The 20,318-nt window shown below is 34.3% G+C and overlaps 1 non-coding gene across 1 annotated transcript; it reads right to left on the reverse strand.

Moving 5' to 3' along the window:
• Window positions 1-764: 764 nt before the first annotated feature.
• Window positions 765-955, reverse strand: LOC150107649 (U2 spliceosomal RNA). Its single transcript, XR_016548268.1, has one exon. It is a non-coding gene; the product is annotated as a U2 spliceosomal RNA (small nuclear RNA).
• Window positions 956-20,318: the final 19,363 nt, after the last annotated feature.

A 20,318-nucleotide genomic window follows, 5' to 3' on the forward strand; every position in this document is an offset into this window, starting at 1 on the left:
TGTTGCATCAAGATAAAATCAAATCTACCTGTCTCTTATTGAAGTTACGACTGTCCTTCGATTACTTAAGGGAAAACACGGAAAAACGAAATATACCGAAGTATACAAACACTTGTGCCAATGGAATGCCCGTTATGTAGGTCACATGGAAAAATCATTCCAGTTACAAACAGAACAGTTTACAAAAACAAAATAACGCATTAAGACGTATTTGCTCCCAGAACTCGCTAATATAGCAAGACGGCCTAAGATGCTGTGAGAAGATTAAAAAAAAAAAAAAAAAAAAAACTATCGTTGTTTCTTTGAGAGTACAAAAACAACACTTGTTAAATGAACAAAAAATTTCCACTAAAAAAATGCACATACATAAATTCCGGTTTCAAATTCATCTATGAAACTGCATCATATTAGTTACGTAACATCAAAGGAATACGCCCAATTGTCAAACACTAGCAGATTACCTAAATTACTCAACCCTCAACAGAACAGTCTCTATCTATTTCTACTATTTTGGCAAATAGAGATCAGTAATTTTATTTACACGTTATACACTGCTTGAAAAGAAGCCAGCGGACACCATAGTGAGAGGAACAACCAGCCATAGCTGAGATTACTGCAGAAATCCTAAAGGGCATACTTTCCACAAGCGTACGATAGCGATCACCCCCCCCCTCCCGAACCAGGTCGTAAAGATAGCCGTGCAGAAGCCTCACTCTGCTCTGTAGGGGTGCCGGTGCAATCAGCATGCCTTCTTTTTGGTTTCAATATAATGAGCTGACTCTGGAGGTAGTGCAAGACCAGAGCAACTCGTGGCAGACGTGGAGCGAGCTCCAAGCAGTCCACCGACTGCCAAAAATCAGTTTAACATCTTGGGGTCCGATGGACCTCCGTATCAGATATTAAGCTGATAAGAACAGATACTACACTTTGATATTAGCCCAAAGGCCTTCTGCATCTAATGAGGTGCTGGACTGTTACCGGGAACATACATCCCTTAACCTCAATCGACACTCCAATTCATCCCACAGATGTTCAACAGGAGAGATCAGGACTCTGTGGAGGCCGGGGTCAAGTGTGGTGACGTTCAAATCCACCAACCATGCAGTGACAGCAGCTGCCTTATGACACGATGCATTCTCCGAGGTTCCGAGGCTAAGCCAGATAAAGCATGACCATAGCATCACACTGTTACCTCCGAATTTCATAGTCATGGTTATGCACTCTTGAAGAAGACATTGACCGGACATCCGCCACACCGTTACCTGTCTATGACTTCTACAAGAGTGCATAACCATGACTATGAAATTCGGAGGTAACAGTGTGATGTTTTATGCTTTATGTCATGTTTTATCTGGCTTAGCCTCGGAACTTTGTTTGCGGTGAACGAGAGGTATCTGAATACTCTAGACAAGGCAACGGTTCCTACTTGCAACATAACAGCTTTCCAAGCTTTCATGTCCCTCTGTACACGTTCTTTGCGCCACTGAAGACGACGCTGCATATTGGCTTGGGTAATATGTGGCTTACATATTACGGCCCTACCATGGAAACTATGTCGTAAACTGGTTTTGAAAGGTTTTCCGCAGATAGAACATGGACAATACAGTTCCACTGACTTGGGAGCATCATAATCCTCCAATTTATACTGGCTACAAAGACTTGACTCGTTACATGGCACGGTGTACTTTACCCAACGTGGTGTCCGTTGACATTTTTTTTCCCCAAGCAGTATATGTATCGACACCTTAATCAGCGCCGATAATGATTTGATAAAAATCCATGGAATCACTGAAAAGATATTTTTATATACGAGTATTCGTACTGCGTAGTGCACGTTATGATGATGATGATGATGCACAAAAATACTCATTGTTTGAGTTCTGCGAATAAATCTTGATACACATTCTTAGAATAAATGGATACCTTATGATGATTTATTCGCAGCTTATTGCTGTCATTGACAAACAAGATTTTCTGTCGTGATGATATCAACATCTAGTAATATAGCAAATGCGATCGCTGCTGCGAAATGATGAGAAACTTCACATTAATCGAAAATTCTTGCTAGCGGGGAAAGAGGAAATCTCTCTCTCTCTCTCTCTCTCTCTCTCTCTCTTCATTTATTGCTTCTTGCTTTCATGAATATAAGACGTTGACGTAGAAGGCTAGTATTCATATTTTATGTCTGTCGCCCTTCAGATGTTACTGACGAATATAAAGAAGAGTTGAGAACATCAAAACTTGGAATACCCTCTAATCCTACAAACATCGCAAACTACTTTATTTGCCATTCATCTGTTCTCCTCATCGTTTTCGTTAAGCCAGGAAGCTCACTACATTCTTTTTGAAACAGCAGGTCACAAATTTGCTTTTTCCTTGACCTCTCCAAGATCAATACTCTGTTTATGGATAAATGCAGTTGATCTATTTAGCTTTCTCACTGTTCTAAGTATTCCAAATTTGCCGCACTATCTAGGTCCTGCAATTATTATGACTTCATCCTTAAATTCCAATTAACAGATTGTGGACATCTTCTGGACAAATTGACCGTATTGTATTGTTGAAATTAGGGATGAAAGTTTGTGTTCTTCGTCTCCAAATCCATAGCACCGTTTCAGTAAAACAAGCAATTATCACATGCCTATTATATATTTTTTAAATCGAAAACCTCCCCTTTTACTACTGCTGTTGTATTTCATTCTTTCTCTACAGCCGTTTCACCTTCCATTGGATTTGTCCCTTCTAAAGCACAAAATCTTACAGCTAAGAGCTGTTTAGCTCCCAAACAGCTAAGAGCTGTTTGGAAGCTAAACTGCAAATCAATGATCGTTTCTCTTTTGCATTTTTATAAATTTAAAAGCATAGTATCTACGTAGGCCGAGTTTATTTAAATATTTGTGTTTGGTTTCAAAACGAAATATAGGAAGCTGATATTTCTGTTTCATTTCAAAGGCCATTTTAAATTTACATGCCTGACGGTCAGCTAGTTTACATTATTTGAAGGAACTCTGAATTGCAAGTTAAGTCGATTCCAAAAGTATCATGTGAAACAACGTTTTTCGAATCTCTGACTGTTTAATATATTTTATCTGTTTCTATTTGTATTGCTTTTTGCACCTGTAACCTCCCTCTTACATTAATTTGAATATGCTCCAAATCATCATTATTTAGTGTACTTCGATTCTTAAAACAAATCATGAAACATCTTGCATTATTTCTTCTGCTTTCAACTCATAAATCGATTTTATTATTAGCTATTTTATTAGAATAATGTTTCAATCATCATTATCATTAGTCATCTTCTTTTACAATTATGTATTACGCATTTATAAAACGATTTTGTTTAGAATGATGTCCTTTGGTAAGAGACCTTGTGTATCATGCTGGTACCAGGATGAGTTTTCTGATTAATATCATCTGAGTTTAAGCGTTACATTACTGATAAGCAAATTATCTGCATTTCGTGTATGAACAGTTTTCCTCCATTATCGTACAACGATCTTGACCGTTCTTAATCATTATGTTAAAGTAAAAAAAATCCTTTAGTCCTTAAAAGGACTGGTTTAAATGAGTGAAGCAAGAATGCTTTTCATCTTCCCCGTTATCTGTAGAGGACAGTGTAGGGATAAGGTTATTCAGCTATTAAAGTTCTGATCATGGCAAGAGGGTAACAGCAATAGCCGAGCCTCAGTTAGAACTTCATTGGCTACAGCATTGCCATCCATTACCCTCCAGGCGTAAAAAAAAATTACCCATAGATTACTTAATGTTCTTTTTTTACTTTTTTTATTATGGTGTTTATATTTTTATAAAGTTGATAATTTTAAAACCCAAATACTTTAATTAATGTCAAGTATTTCTCCTTATAAAGAATACAATACAATTTTATAAAGCATATTTTAATTATCTTTAAAGTATTTCAGAAAATGATAATATAATATTGTTTTTATTATTACCAAATGCGTTGATTTCCTGCCTTAAAATTATTCTCCTGAGTTCAAATTATTCTTTACTTTTAAGGCAGGAATTCAACCTATTTGTTAATAATAAAATCAACATCATAATATCATTTTATGAAATACTTAAAAGATAATTAAAATATGCTTTATAAAATTGTGTTGTATTCTTTATTACAAGGAGAAATACTTCAAATTATTTAAAGTATTTGGGTTTTAAAATTATCCTTTATAAAAATATAAACACCAAAATAGAAAAAGAACATTAAGTAATGTTCTTTTTTATAAAACTCCCCTTCCGTAGGACCATCTCAAAGAGCATTCTACTCTGGATCTACATGATTTATTCACACGCACAACTACACCCCTAATACCTGGTTTTATACAGTTCTTCTGTATCTATTACGTATAGAAAAATAAATAAACTGGGCATCCCTTACTAACCGCTCACATTATAGAAATATTGCAGCTATTATCCAATGCTAATACGATTACAGTATTTCTTTTCTTATTTGCTTAGACATTCTTGGTAATAAATGTCGTAAATATCATTCACTACTATTATTCATTTTTTTTTACAAGCCAGTATTTTATTAGCATAAACTTATAATATGATCACAGTTCACAATAATAAAGGCTGAAAGAGTTAAGCTTATATCATACTTACGTATGCCTGACTGCTTTTTAATTATTTTATGGCTATGCTATGTTTTATAAAAACTACGAGATGTTTGGAAAATTAATGGATTCTATTGTTTCATTGTTAAACGTAACACGCTTATTGTCTGTGTATACACTGCTCAGAAAATTAATATCATCTCAATGGCTTCAGGATAAAGTAAGGTATATTTGTGAGTTCAAAGGGAGAAACTGTTTATAACAAATAATTTAAGGTGGATGTATAACATAATCAATTCATAACACATAAATAACTGAAGTGAGTGACTGAAACTGTTTAAAAAAACAGGACCTGTTTTAATAATCATTAAGATAGTAATATTATAGGGTAAAATGGTGATCCATTTTCTACTTTCAGTTCAACTCAAGGGGCGCGTTATAAGTCAGCGTTTTTTACTTATCGCATATCAGTTGTTTAAAGATATTTTATTAAAAACTAATTGCTGTATTTCGTCTCAAAATTTCCAATATTGGAAATTAAAGGGCATTTGACTATCATCGCAAAAATCTGCATAAAGAAAGGCAATTTTTCATCCTTGTTTCACATCGTAAACAGAGCCATAAAACTCTCATTAGCAGATGCAAAATGTAAACTGCAGACCCTTATTCTCCGATGACCGAAGATGTTTCGCAAACTAAGTGCATCTTATAATAAACATTGCAAAAAAAACATGATAAACAAGCCAATGTGAATGGTACGTACGTTCTGAGCAGAATCTCAATGATACTGGAACGGAAATGCACAGAAAGAAAAAGAAAGAAAAGAAAATCCTTGGCATTTTTGCTTTCCTTCTAGGAAATAAACCAACGGCGTCATTAGCTGTCAGCTTTGCTGACTATCTCTTAAATAAACAGTCGTACACGAAATGTGTCGATTCAAATCAGCCTCCATTATTTTCAGACAATAAATAGTTGATGCATTTGGTTGGTTAGGCTAATGCCACGTCAACTGTCTATCCGTCTATAAATGGGACTGTTTGTAAATCTGTCTTCAAGCTTAACCGTCTGGATTTCCGAGAGTGAAATTTGCTGCGAATCTGAAAAAAATATTTCTGCATACATGCTGAAAAATCTTGCTGAGAACATTCTAAAAGTTATATTGCTATTTACTAACACCGACAAGCTCAACCATTAGAGATAGCTCACATCTAGACTGCATTTACCATGTTCACAATATTATTACTAGGATATAAAAAGTTCTGCAATTGGTACAGTACTTCTTGTAAAATCTATCAACGTGCAACATTTAGACTTAATATTACGTAATAGCTGTTTTAGAGTTCATATGCTTTATGTATTTCATGGCTAAAATATTAGAGTCATCAGTATGCTAAATGGAATTCACTAACATGCAGTGTAGAGACACTGGCTTCATAGCCTTTAGTTTATCAGCCGCACTTCTAAACTATCAACCTAATCCAAGATGTAGCACGAACTCCAGTCTTTTCAACCGGAAAATATATAGTTGAAAAGCCAGGAACTTTTCACACGAATTCCACTTCGAAATTGGTTTTGCAAGTAATATTTTTTCTTGGAAAGGAGGAATATTGCATGGTCTTCACGATTCGATTGTGGAGGTGTACTCTTAGGTGGGTATCCGTAATGAATTATCCTCCAGTAGAACAGAACAATCGATCGATTTCAAATGACCTTTTTTGCCCATCATTGTATTTTATGATGCACGTTATTTACAGCAAAATCGGATTAACAGGTAGAGGGAAATTAGAAAGTCCAATATACTTTGTAAAAAGTATAAGAAAGGTTTTTTTCTTTTATATTAAAAAGGTACTTCTGTTGTTTTTTTCCTCATACTAATCTTGTCTATTTTCTATCAAGAACTGTACAATGTCACAAATTAAATGAAATGGGAAGAAAAAAAGTTTTATTATTTTGTATCCTCTCGGTGCATTAGAGATTCTTCTTTACTTCGTTTACTTAATTGTTTTGATGATGAAGGTGAGCTTGTTATTCAATAAAATTTTTTGTGAAAACATTTTAAAATTGAAATACCTTCATTAGGCACGTGGACATTTAATGACAGGAAATTTTGTTGCACAAACTTTTTTCGAACGTTAATTAAAACTTCATCCTGTTTGATTAAATGTGATACTGCAATGTCCAAACGAAACAATTCTTTTCAACAATACATCTCAAATTTCTTTTTTCCCCATTTTTTTTACTTTTATAGCAGATACATTCATTTAGATAGGATATCCATTAAGTCTTTCGTAAAAGACGTTTGTTTTCTTTAGCGTCTTCAAGACTAAACTAATAATCAGGTAAGAATGAATAAGTGAAATAATTAAAGAGGATCATTATTTAATTATCTAAGTTGCTCCCAGAATTTCAGAATAGCAAGAAGATACAATGTACAATAATTGGAAAGCAAATATTTTTCAATTACTTAGTGACAGACATCGTTCCTACTGTTTACAAGACTGTGTTTATTTCATAAGTAGAGTACAGGTAATTAAAGATGTTGGTTTATATAGGTTTATTTATTTAATTTTCTCTTTCTGTTATATAAGTGAATTTTATTAGAATGAACTAATTGGTAATTGTGAAACACATACAAAAGCAGTGAATATTTTTTTTCGAACATATTATATATATAATTTCCATATAAATATTACTTACAATGCGTAGTCGCCATCATTTTCTTTTCAATATGAATCTAGTTTAGTTGAACAACTGATATATTCTTCTTCTTCTCCCGTAGTCCTAAATGAACCGTTGGGTCATTCATGGCTGGTAGGTGATACGCTTTGCTAACCTCCTCCAGTCGTCTCGGTCTCTTGTTCTTGATGTCAGTTGAGAAAGGGAGGAATTTGTCCATTTTTTGATGTTATCAGTCCATTTTAATAGAGGTCGGCCCCTAACCCTTTAACCCTTGGTCCCGGAACGATTCCTACTAGTGTTTGCTTTGGAATGCCATTAGTCCTCTCCACATGTCCGAACCATTTCGTTTGTCTTCTTCTTCTGATGACTGTCAGAATATTTCCCTTCTTCTCCCGTCTATTGAGTCAATCAGTTTTCGGACATTTTCATTGGTTTTATGAGCGGTATAGGGGATTCTCAAACGTCTTCTGTAAGTTTTCATTTCAAAAGACAGGAGTCTCCTCTCATCTTCCTTCAATAAAGTCCAGGCCTCACAACCATACAAGAGGACAGAATTCACCAAGGTGTCAATCAGTCTTAGTCTGGTTGTGATTGCTATTCTGTTATCTCCCCACAATGGTTTTAACTTCTGTAGGGCCACGGTTGCCTTAGTAATTCGGCATTTAATGTCGATTTTTGAACGACCATCTTGACTCAACGTGCTTCCTAGATAAGTGAACTTCTTTGAATTCTCAATTTGCTTATTACCAATTTGTATCTTTAAGAATTCAATGTCTGATTTTGAGGTTATCATTTTTTTTTTTTGTAGGTTTATATATAATCCATTTTTTGTAATGTTTTTTGGGAAACACGGGGTTATTTCTTGTAATTCTTCTTCACTTTCTGCCAGAAGATTGATATCGTCAGCAAAACGTAAGTTATTTATTCTTAGTCTACCAACTACTATTCCAGTGTCATATTCATAAAGAGCTTCATTTATGACATATTCCAGAAAACAATTAAAACGAAGAGGGGGACAAGATGCATCGCTATATTACTCCCCCGTTCTGCCGAGAACTGTTCACTGCTGTAATAATTTTTAATTTCAATTCTCATATCAGATGAGGAATAAAGAGATTTAATAATCCTAATGATTTTGTTGTCAATACCATAATGTTCTAAACTTTTCCATAATGTCTCGTGCCATATTGAATCAAAAGCTTTTTGAAGGTCTAAAAAGTTGTGACAGATTATTTTGTTATGTTCTATATATTTTTCGCCTAGTATGTGTATTGTAAAAATATGGCCAATTGTACTTCTGGACTTCCGAAAACCTGCTTGTTCATCTGATGGTCTGCTTTCTAGTTTCTTTTCGATTCTTGACAATAGTATTTTTAACAAGATTTTGCTTGGATGACTAATAAGGCTTATTGTTAAACAGCAATAAATGTAGTTGCTACATTTACTGTTGTTTTCCTTTTAGGAATAGGTACAAGGACAGAAGTCCGCCAATCAGAAGGCCAAGTCTCTGTGTTCCATACATCCTGGAATAAATTTAGCAAGGTGTCTATGATGCCTCCTTCATATCAGTTCCACTGTGACGCTATCACTTCCCGGCGATTTTCCTATTTTTGAGGAGTTAACTGCTGCAATAACTTCTTCTTTTAATATCGGGTAATATACTTCCTCCGAACCTCCAGTCAAAATTCCGTCCAAAATATCATCAGTCAGTTGAGGGTCCTTTGAGAAAGCTTTGTTGCGCAATTAATTGCGCAATCAAGCTTTTTCGTGAGCGGTATAGGGGATTATTTTACCGCAATTAATTGCTCCAATTAATTGCGGTAAAAGGTTTGGTTAACCTATTGATAATTTGAAAAGCGCTTTTAGAATTATTTTTATTTAAGTCCTCTTCTATATTTTTGCATTCATTCAATATCCATGTTTCTAGCATGTTTGATTCCTTTTTTAATAATCTTAGTAATATTTTTATACCGTTCTCTATTATTATGACTGCTATTAATATGAGATTTTAAATATCTTCTTTCGTCGTATAGGTCCAAAATATTTTTGTTTATCCACGGCTTATTTATTTTCCTTTTGTATCCAAGGATTTCTTCAGCTGTCTCGGTTATCTTTTGTGAGAAGTATTTGGTTTTAGATTCGATGCTATTATATTGCTTGAAGCTTGTGTCAAAAATGTGTTTTAATTTGTATTTATATAGTGTATTTATTTGGGGATCTTTTAATTTTTCTATATTATATCTTTTACGAGTTGATTTTGTAGATAAACGTTTCCTCATTTTCATATTCACAGTTGCGATGACCATGATGTGTCTCTGCCAGTGTCAGCTCCAGGAAATGATCTGGTTCTTGTGAGGTTAATGGAGTTTTTAAATCTTGGGTTTACAAGGATAAAGTCAATTTGGGTGAGTGTTTTACCATCAGTGGAAGTCCATTTCCGTCATCTGGAAGATTTGTGGGGAAATAGAGTGTTAGTAATGGTAAGTTCGTTTTGTGACGCAAAATTTATCAATTCAAAACCTCTTTCGTTTGTCTCCCCATAGCCATACGGTCCGTCAAATGGGAGATAATCCTTGCCGATGTCTGTTCCAATTTTGGCATTCCAATCGCCCTGTACAATTAAAAGGTCTCTTCTATTCGCTCTGGTGATTGTTGCATTAAGTTGACCATAAAACTCCTCTACTTCGGAGTCCTCCTCGTAATCTGTGGTTGGGCCATAGACCTGTATGATGGTGATATTGAGTGGTTTTCCTCTCAGGCGGACTAGAGAAATTCTGCTATTATTGTATTGGGATTTGCTAATATATTGGGAGTTGCTAAATCCCCGAAATATCAGCTGTTCAGCATAAGAACTGTTTGATAGATACCATCTCAGGAAGAATGTTAAATTTTTTGAGCTAATTATCGACACGTTCTTGGAGATATCACTGGCAACCATATAAAAGGGGGAATCACTTTTTCCCTGTTCCATGAATAAATAAATAAAGTGCATATTTATGGACTGACCGGAAACTGACCGCACAGCATACATTAGGTGACTGGGTATATTATCTACAATCACTTCAGGCGCATCTGAACATCGCTACGTCATTTGAGGCAGTTAACTTAAAAATGTGAATGGAATTATTTAAACATTAGTGGCTTCATTTTTCAATCCCATAGCATAACATACATAACATAAAATAGTAGAGCCTTGACTGATTTTAAATAGTGTAAAGAAGAAAATAACATATTCTTCTTAATTTTTCCCCTCTCCATTGAACGATGGAATACAGTCACCGCTCTCCAACCACGGTGGACTCAAATCCCATTGCGAGACTTGAGCATCTAAATTATTTCTATTTTTGTACAATCGTAGAATTGTCTTATTATCTAATTTGAAGCTCACATGCGGTATTATCGGTATTAATATGCTATGAGTAATCCTTCACGATTAAAATCATATAATATTGTGTGTATGTGGTTATTTTTTTTTGGAGGGGGGGTTAATTACAAGTTTTGCAACAAAGTTGTACAGCATTAAACCAATTTCGAACAACAATAATTCTGAATTTTAAACATTATTTTTCTTTCAAAAATATAATTTCCTAGAGAAGTCCTTTTAAATTAAAATAAAAAAAGTGCAATGATCACTGTTAGAAAATTATACTGATCACTCCGATCAACGTAATGATGAAGATGGCATATTGAAGAAATTAAAATTGTGCACAGTTATTTTATTTTATTATTCATTGATTTAAAATAGATAAAATGAGGATGATAACAATAAGAAATTTAAAATTCATTGCAGCTTTTTATGGGAACTGCCAACAGCGAAATATTTTGTGAGCCTCTATTCTTACCGGATAGGATAAGGAATTTTTTTAGATTCTTTAACTAAATTTATATTTACGTATCTTTATATATTTTTTGCATAATGCATATATATTATATATATGCGCGCGCGTGTGTGTGTGTGTATGTGTGTGTGTGTGTGTGTGGATATAACCAGATGTTATGAAATATCCTCAACGAAGACATTTGCAGCAACAAATCTTAAGATGATAAACAATTCAGGACAACAACCGTTTTGAATGTTTTTCCTCAGTTATTACTAATGGTGGACTATGCGTTAATTCCAGCATGTCTCATATGTGTCTCAAAATTAGTAATACACAAAAGAAGATGTATTTAAAATGCATCTTGTTATGCGTTGTTTTGCGTTGATGGCGTTAACAAATTCCAGCGGCTTCATAGGACTGTTGGGTGAGTGATTCCTGAAACAAAGCTACGCAATGTAGCCTTAGACCTAAAAATACTTAATCCAGCAAGAGTTTTAAGAATGATTTCTGTAGCTTAAACATCCCTGCTGTGCAAATATTGACAGTTTCTACACAGTCTTCTTTCCACCTTCAACCAGCCTCATGTTTATCCTCCGTGTCTTCCTTCACTAAACTACTTCTTAAACTTTGGATACTCCACTGATGATTCGGATCAGTGGCTTATGGCTCTAGATGAGAAGTATATCCGTCGTGCATGAATCCGTAGTTGTGACGATGCAAAATTTGATTTAGGCAGGAGGTTCAAAATACAGTTCTGTCACCGTTAACTTTCTTAGAAACAGATGAAGCGTTAAAAGATGGCGTATGTGAGTTACCTGAAAGTTACAGCTTTTGATCAGAATAAAATTTTCAGTTATCACCCCTTCGCATCGGCTGAAAAACTGAGAGAGAGAGAGAGAGAGAGAGAGACGCAATGAACTTCCTTCTCTTGTGGAAGTAACTTGCAACGTACCTAATCAAAAATAAAGTCATAACCGTTGTCAAAATGACCTTTCTTAAACAGCAAAAATGAAAAATGATTACGAAGATACGGTTATTGTGTTAAGAGCCCTCTTGGAAATCAGAATATAAACAGTGAAGAGTAATTATATACTCAGAGTAAAACATTGTACTCGTGAGTCGGGAATCACGCTTTAAACTTTAGGAAAGATGACCCCTGTAGCCGGGGCCGTGAAATTCAGAGAAAGAAGATGATGTGGGATAACTAACAATCTACTCTCTCTTAAAGAAATATTAGGAAATTTTGGACTATTTGAAAGTTATAAACGTGAACATTAAGATAGGTTGTATAAAGATAAATTAATATTAAAACTGCTGAAAAGTCCTGAAAACGGTTCGTCACTTAATAGAATGGTTCAAATCCTAGTCATTATCTTAGAGGATTAACCGAATTCGTCTGGGTTACGGAGGCAATTTTTAAAAACTGCCCTGATACAATATTTACATATTTGCGATAATTGCTAGCTCTTCTACAAACACAGTTAGATTTTTCAAAACTGTTCCACAGAAACTACTTACGCTAAACTACTCTCCGTTACCCTTACTAATTTTTACATACGTTTCATCAGTTGTATTTAGAGCTTTCTTCCATTCTTTAAGTCAAAAGATAACTAACAAATAATATTATCAACGCAAATGTTGGTTGCATGCAACCATCGCTACGTCAGTATATTTTATTTTGCAAAAAATACCAAAAAAAAAATAATAATAATAGCTTACGGTAAGCAATTGAAAAGTGTTTTTGATAAAACTATCAAACATTTGATGATGATATCGTTACTCTCTTATGAGTAACGAAATTCTCATTCTTCGAACTTTAAATTGTTAACTTTTTATCTCTTTTTAGCCTTGATACTTTTTGTAATCAGTCAATTTTTACTGAACACGATCTGATTTTTACTGAACACGCCAGTAGTAGGCTGACAATAACACTGTTTACAATTATAACTTTTCTTTCACATAGTAATCATAAAGATGATTAGTCATCTCACGCGTTGTGCCTTGGTTTACACACTGTTATCGTTCATGCTCATGCTTCTATTAGAAGAAAATGGTGGTGCTTGCTTACTAATTCCCTTGACTAGGAGCAATCGATCATATTTCTCCAAGACCTACTCTTGATCCATAGTTGTCAACTACAATATGAAAATCTATTCCACGTATGATATTTCTCTTCCTGGAAAAGTTTTTAATTTCACTTTTGAATTTTACTGCTGTTGGCGGTGGTTCTGGAAAGGAAATTGTACTTTGGCGTTTTATTGAAACTGTCCTTCCATTACTCAGTGTCAAAAGAAATAAGTAACGGAGGATATTTATATATGTAGTGTTACCAGTGAAACAAAAAGCCCCTTTTATTTATGACATTCAACATAAAAACTAGAAGCTATGGAATAAAATCGAAACTGAAAGATAGGTAGTGAGTGTTCCTGAGTTGAAACTGACATTATGAAAATGACAATATGCTGTACATGAAGAAGGTAATAAAGTGTGAAACAAAGGAAAAGAATGACAAGGGAAACACAGAGAAGAAATAAAATGAAAGGGAGAGAGAGAGAGAGAGAGAGAGAGAGAGACGAGTGAATGAAAAAAAATGAAAAAAAACCTGAAGGGAAAAAAAAAACTGAACCCATTCTTAGAAAAGGTAATGGCGAAATTCAAATTGCGTAGCGAGTTGGAATGAATATTTTATACAAATTAAATGCGGATGTCTTGAGGTTGAACTTTGAATGAGACGTTTACGCATGCTTTTTTATTTCATTCTGCGCAATAGCAAGACTACTGTCATCAGCTGTGCATTTAGCATGTATACATCTAATTCGCAACAATATCACGATAATTTTAGGAAGTATTACTTTTATTAGTTTATTATGGACTGAATTATATTACTAAAAAAAAAAAAAATCAGCTAACGCCTTTTTATTCCCGTATAGGGGGAGAAGGCGAGGCCATTTAGCCCTATCTAACTTTTGGAGATTGAGTGGGCAGTTGAATCTCCACTGGTACCAATCAGAGATAGATGGCCCAAGGCTATCACTAATTAAGCGGTACTCAGTGAAGAGAGACGGCTCAAATGTGCCGCCATCTCGTGGTCCCTAACCCTAACACAATATATTTAATGTCTGAAATAATGTGGGTTCTACGGTCGATTTTCTTGAGTTTACAGGACGAAAAACCCGAGTTTCCGGGAGGAAAAACCTGCTTGCCCGTGCCAGAGATCGACTAACTCGGGAACCGGTCGAAAAAAGGTTTAGAAAAATTTCCTCTAGTCGCCGACTAGACTCGAAACCAAGTCTTCCTTCGTGCGGCCAAGCGCCACATCCACTGAGCTACACAGGCTATTATATTACTATACTTACGGAATTATTATGCTGGACAATATACACAGAGCCACTGCCACAGAAACAATAAAACACAGCTTTGCCTGCGATCCCAAATCCCTCAAACAGTTGGCAAACAACTTTAATCAGCACTTCGTGAATTCTGTCCAAAAGCTACAAGAAACAACCTTTCCTCACACATACGAACATTCTCCACTAGGTCCACGAGCAACCCAGTCGATGTAGTTCCCCACAGTAACAAAAGAAGAACTATCACTGGCAATTCAACAAATTAATCCTAACAAAGGACCGGGGATAGACGGAATCAGACCAAAAGACATCAAGAAACACTCAACCGACCTACTTCCAGTTATACAAAAACTGTTAAATAAAATCTTCGAAACGGGACACATACCAGAAACACTGAAGACTGCACTAATCACACCAATACACAAACAGGGAAAAAGAAACATAATAAGTAATTACAGACCTATCGCCACACTGCCTGTAATCAACCAAATCATGGAGCGCATTGTACATCAGAAACTCTCCACATACGTTGAAAAATTTCAAATCATACCCAAAACACAATATGGCTTTCAAAAAAATAAAGGAACAGCAACACTCCTGGAAGATTTCACAGATCTAATAAACGCTGCATTGGATAAAAACAGAATAACATTAGTGGTATTCATTGACCTAACAAAAGCATTTGACACACTAATACATAAAACCTTGTTAACGAAACTTACCCATATCGGAATTGGAGGTCGTCTGCTCCAGTGGTTTAAAGCATACACGAAAAACAGAAAGCACATCACACGTATAGGATCAGCACACAGCAAAGAGGTAGATGTAACCTGTGGAGTACCCCAAGGAGCTGTCCTATCTCCCATTCTATTTAACATATACACACACGACATAAGCCAACTCCCCCTAAAAAGTAAAATCTTCCAGTATGCAGACGACACTGCCATAGTATCCATTCACAACACTGCAAAAATCGCTTACAAAAATATGCAACACGACATCAATCAAATCACTAACTGGTTAACCGAAAACGGCATATATATAAACCCTGGAAAAACAAAGCTAATGATATTCAAAAACCCCCAAACCCATAGAAACTAAATATCTCACTGTCAAAGATTCATCCTCCAATACACAAAGTGCAGAACCTAAAATCACAACCATCACACAGGTGAAAACAACACGCTACCTTGGACTTCACTTCGATGCAGATCAAAGTTGGAATAGCCATACAAACTACCTACATACCAAGCTTAGGATAATAGCAAGCAAACTATACAGATTAAAAGACATTGCCCCAACCCACATAAAAATACTAATCTATAAAGCATTATGTGAAAACATTTTAAGATATGCAATCACATCATACGCATTCTGCGCAGACTACAGACTTAACAGGCTACAATGGTTGCAAGATAAAATGATAAAACTGATATTCTGGGAACAACCCACTCTTATGCAGGAAGCACGGACAAAACACAAAATATTTAAGGTGAAACAATTACGCCACTACACAGTCATGTTAAAACACTACTACAGCCCAACATATAGAGTAACCAGAACAACATATCAAATAACAAGACCACAATCAACAAACTACATAACATATAAGTACTACAATCACCACGGCAAAGCCACCCGAAACTTCTACGTACCTGACATGATAAACAAACTGCTGTTCGACAACAGAAACCTAGGAACATACAGAGAGCTGAAACAGGCACTATATAAATATTATAGCGAGAACGAAAATTAGAGCAATTCCTGTTTCTCTCTCCCCCACCACACATACACACACACACAAACCTACGACAACCCCCCCTCTCAAAAAACTACCACTACAAGACTACCACTACATGTCTAAATCCAACCCTATTTTCACAAAAAAAAAAAAAAAAAAAAAAGTTAAACTGTAATAGCAGTCGAAGTCTTTCAAGCACGTACCAACAAACAGTAAAATCAACACCTGGCTTGTGACCACTATAGGAACACAACCATGAAACCACCACCCTCTGTCATCTATTATCTTCCTCAGATAAGCTCTGCTAAGCTTCGAGGAAGAAAATTACTAACCTGCAAGTATCTGTTATACACACTTGTAATGCGTTATAAATACTATATACATATAATTACTACAGCAACTATGTATGCAATTCATCTGAGACATAAAAAAAAATAAAAAATTCTGTATAATCCTTATTGTAAATACTGTAAATATTATTATTGTATGTAACTTATACTGAGACATAATAAAATGTAAAAAAAAAAAAAAAAAAAAAAATTATTATTATTATTATTATTGAATTGTGTGTGTATGCTGCATTACTGTATTGCATCGTGAATTGTGTGCACATTGGTGCCAATCCATATTTAGCTAGTTTAAAAAAATGTATATTCATATTTATAAAATGCACTCTGCATTTTGTATATCGAATTTTCGTACTGTACAGAAAAGTTAATATGTTTTTCATTGTGTGTGTGCAGATACTCTGTGTGATAGTAAACCTTATCATTTTCATTGTAAAAACAAAAACAAATAAGTCGTTTATAAAAAAAAAAAAAAAAAAAAAAAAAAAAATTATTATTATTATTATTATTATTATATTCTAAATTCAAAAATTCTGTATAAACCTTATTGTAAATATTGTAAATATTATTATTGTATGTAATTTATACTGAGACATAATAAAAAAAAATAATAAAATAAAATAAAATAAAATAAAATAAAATTATTATTATTATTATTATTATTATTATTATTATTATTACCTGCATAAAATGCAAACACACTTGCGTGTATGCGTGCATGCTCATGTATGCTAAGCTTATCTTCTAATGAAGTCTGTATAAACACAATCAGAATGAACTGATACATGAGCTGCGAAACTGAAATTTCAGAAATTATCATACAAGGAATCCAAAATGTATTTATGAAGGGAATACACAGACGGACATCTTTCAATTCTAGGAAACGTTTGAAAATCTGGGTTCTACCAGTCTGTTCTTCCATCTCTCCTCAGCACTCAACAAACCTGAGTCCATAGCTATGGATGTGCTCAGCTGAAGCGCTGGTGCGAGTACCTACAACTCCCAGCATCTGGCGATCCTAAATCCTAACATTCGTATTCTTGTCTATAACTATGTGAGTTCTATGTTAATTTTTTTCCTAGATGTAGGATTACAATCCTTCTTACGCATGAGGATCAGGATCGATTAACTTGGATCCAGTTAAAAAAAATAAAACAAAATTAGAAAAGTCCTGTGGTGCGCGACTAGAATCGAACTTACAAGAGTTATTTTTTACTGTTGGTTTAGCATTATGTGAGGTAGGATACGTTGGGGCAATGCTACACAGAAAACTTCTATTAAATCTTCTTAATAAATATAGCGTACAAAATTTAAAAATCAAATGTTATTATTTTTTTAAAATAAAGAGTATAGCTCTACTTATTATTATAGTACCGAAAGTGACATTTTATGCATATATGTCCGGTTGATGAACTTTGTAAAATCAATATTTTTACTATACATATGCAAACATATTAATAAAGACATAGAATAAAATTATTATTAGTAGTAATAGTAATGGTGGTGGTATAATCATTAATTGCCTTACATCTACGATCCTATATGGCTTTTTTTTTACAAGTTAGCAGTAAATGTGAAAAAGAAAATAATTTCTTATAAAGAGGACCAAGGCGTGATATCAGACATATAAGAGATTTCCTTGATTACATATATAGTTCTATTGCATTCCATTTGCTGAAAGAACATCATCTTGAATTCCATAGTATGATGAGCCGAATTCATACATTTTTGTATATTTGTAGTGTAATTGAATTAAAATATAATTGTAAAAATTATAATGCAATAGACAAATGGTTATCGAGGTTACTCTAGAGAGCTTACAATCAGTGGTAACAGTCGGTATATAAGGAGAAACAGAAGAAATTAGAAGCATGCATAATAAATAATGCTGCATTTTGTATCTGTAATATATACACATGTCAATTATAATACATATAATTGTATATACTATATACATGTACACTCATATACACGTTAATATATAGCTCATATAGCCCTGAAAAAATGTAGTTTGTAATTTTATTGAAATATTTACTTAATTTTTTGTGTGCTATGGTATGTATGCATTGGTTGCATTTTTCTTATCAATTCGCTAGGTTTCGCTTAACAGTATACTGATATATTTTTAATACTCTACTCGTATAAGTTTTGACTATTCGGCATGCCCCTAGTTGCGTTAGATGTTAAGAGGGGGGTCATAATAGTTCCCATTTGAGTCATCTTAGAACAGGACTTTGTATGAATGGGTACAGTTTGGGTTTGCCCCGCTTGTGTCATTCTGAAATGCATACCATACAGTAAAAGAGATTGCCGTAAGACATATTTTAGATTCATTATATCTGTGATAAAAATATTAGTGGTCTAGATACTTGTGAGCCTCCTTTATTATGGATATATGTGTAGGGACGTTGTATTGTTAGTTGATATAACTTCTTAGCCAGTTATTTATATTTCATGCAAATCGATAATATTTTCTACAAATAGTAGACTATGGTCTAAACAGTGAAACGCTGTAGAATAATTTACACACCTACTCTAATCCATAGTACAAGGTTGTTTGCATCACAACAACAGATATCTATCATGGATATTGTTTTTTTTACCCCGCGAAAAATAAATAATAGAATATTTCCAAGAAAGCATTTTTGTATTCTGTTACTTACATTTTAATTATTCAAATATTTATGAAAAACTATTTATTTCGCATCCACCTTTGTGTACTAATATTTCTTTTGAGAGTTTTACTTCATCCCAACATTCTCTTTGTCAATAGACGTTGTTCAAATAACAGAGAGCCTTTGTATTGTTCCTTCTGTTGATCTTGATGACAATGCTGTGTGTGCCACAAGAATACTAGAAATCTTTCTAAGACGTAAATTGCACTGTATACTCGGAATTCTGTAATGAAATGTATTTAGGTTTTATACCATGCCACAGGTGTATGTTTGAAATTGTGGAATGCTGTCCTTTTACCCTCTAGACATAAGATTATTAAGTATTTTCCAGTTTAATTTATGGTTTTCACTATACAAGCCTGGTGCAGTTAGCGAATATATTTCTCATCTTTACGTTCATTAGTAATTTTGTATACTGCATTAATCGTTTTAGTTTTCTGTCTAATTCGAGTTTAGATTATTATTTTTCCATGGTATATATCTGATTTGGGTTTTATCTTTCTGCAATCAAAGCGATATTTTACGTACATTTCCATGAAGATGCCTGAAAAGCACTCTTACACTCATATTTCAATTGTTTTCAAGCCGCAGTATAAATATCACTTTTAGTATAATTTTGACTCCGTCTATATGCTATGTAGGCCAGACGGGAAGATCAGGGGAAATTCGCATGAACGAACACCAAAAAGTCTTGAAAAAAAAAAGAGAACACAAATCAGGCCTAGAATACCATACAACTTCCACCGTCCATAATGTACTCTGGCAAAAAAACAAACATTTCTTACAGTGAAAAAAATTGTTACATAAGGAAATTTGAAGCAGTTCCAAACATGCTCAGAATTCCAACGCAATGCAATGCAACGAATGCAATGCAATGCAACGCAACAAAAACCAGGGCCTATTCTACACCAAGTTTGGTTCAGCATTGATAAAAAATATACCCAAGTCAGACCCCAGACAATACGAACGTGAACAACAGAACGTGGCAGCATCCGGTATTGTTCAAACTTAGCATTGCACTGAATATACATTCGGATATTCAATTAATTGAACAGTTAGACGGCCACAACTGCATAGAACGAACTATTTTGAGTAATTTGTCATTTCTTGTGTTTAAACTTAGTTACCTTTGAC

The sequence above is a fragment of the Typopeltis vanoorti genome, chromosome 4 (genome assembly GCF_054136105.1).
Source record: "Typopeltis vanoorti isolate ZY-2024b chromosome 4, IOZ_Tvanoo_1.0, whole genome shotgun sequence".
Lineage (NCBI taxonomy): Eukaryota > Metazoa > Arthropoda > Arachnida > Uropygi > Thelyphonidae > Typopeltis > Typopeltis vanoorti.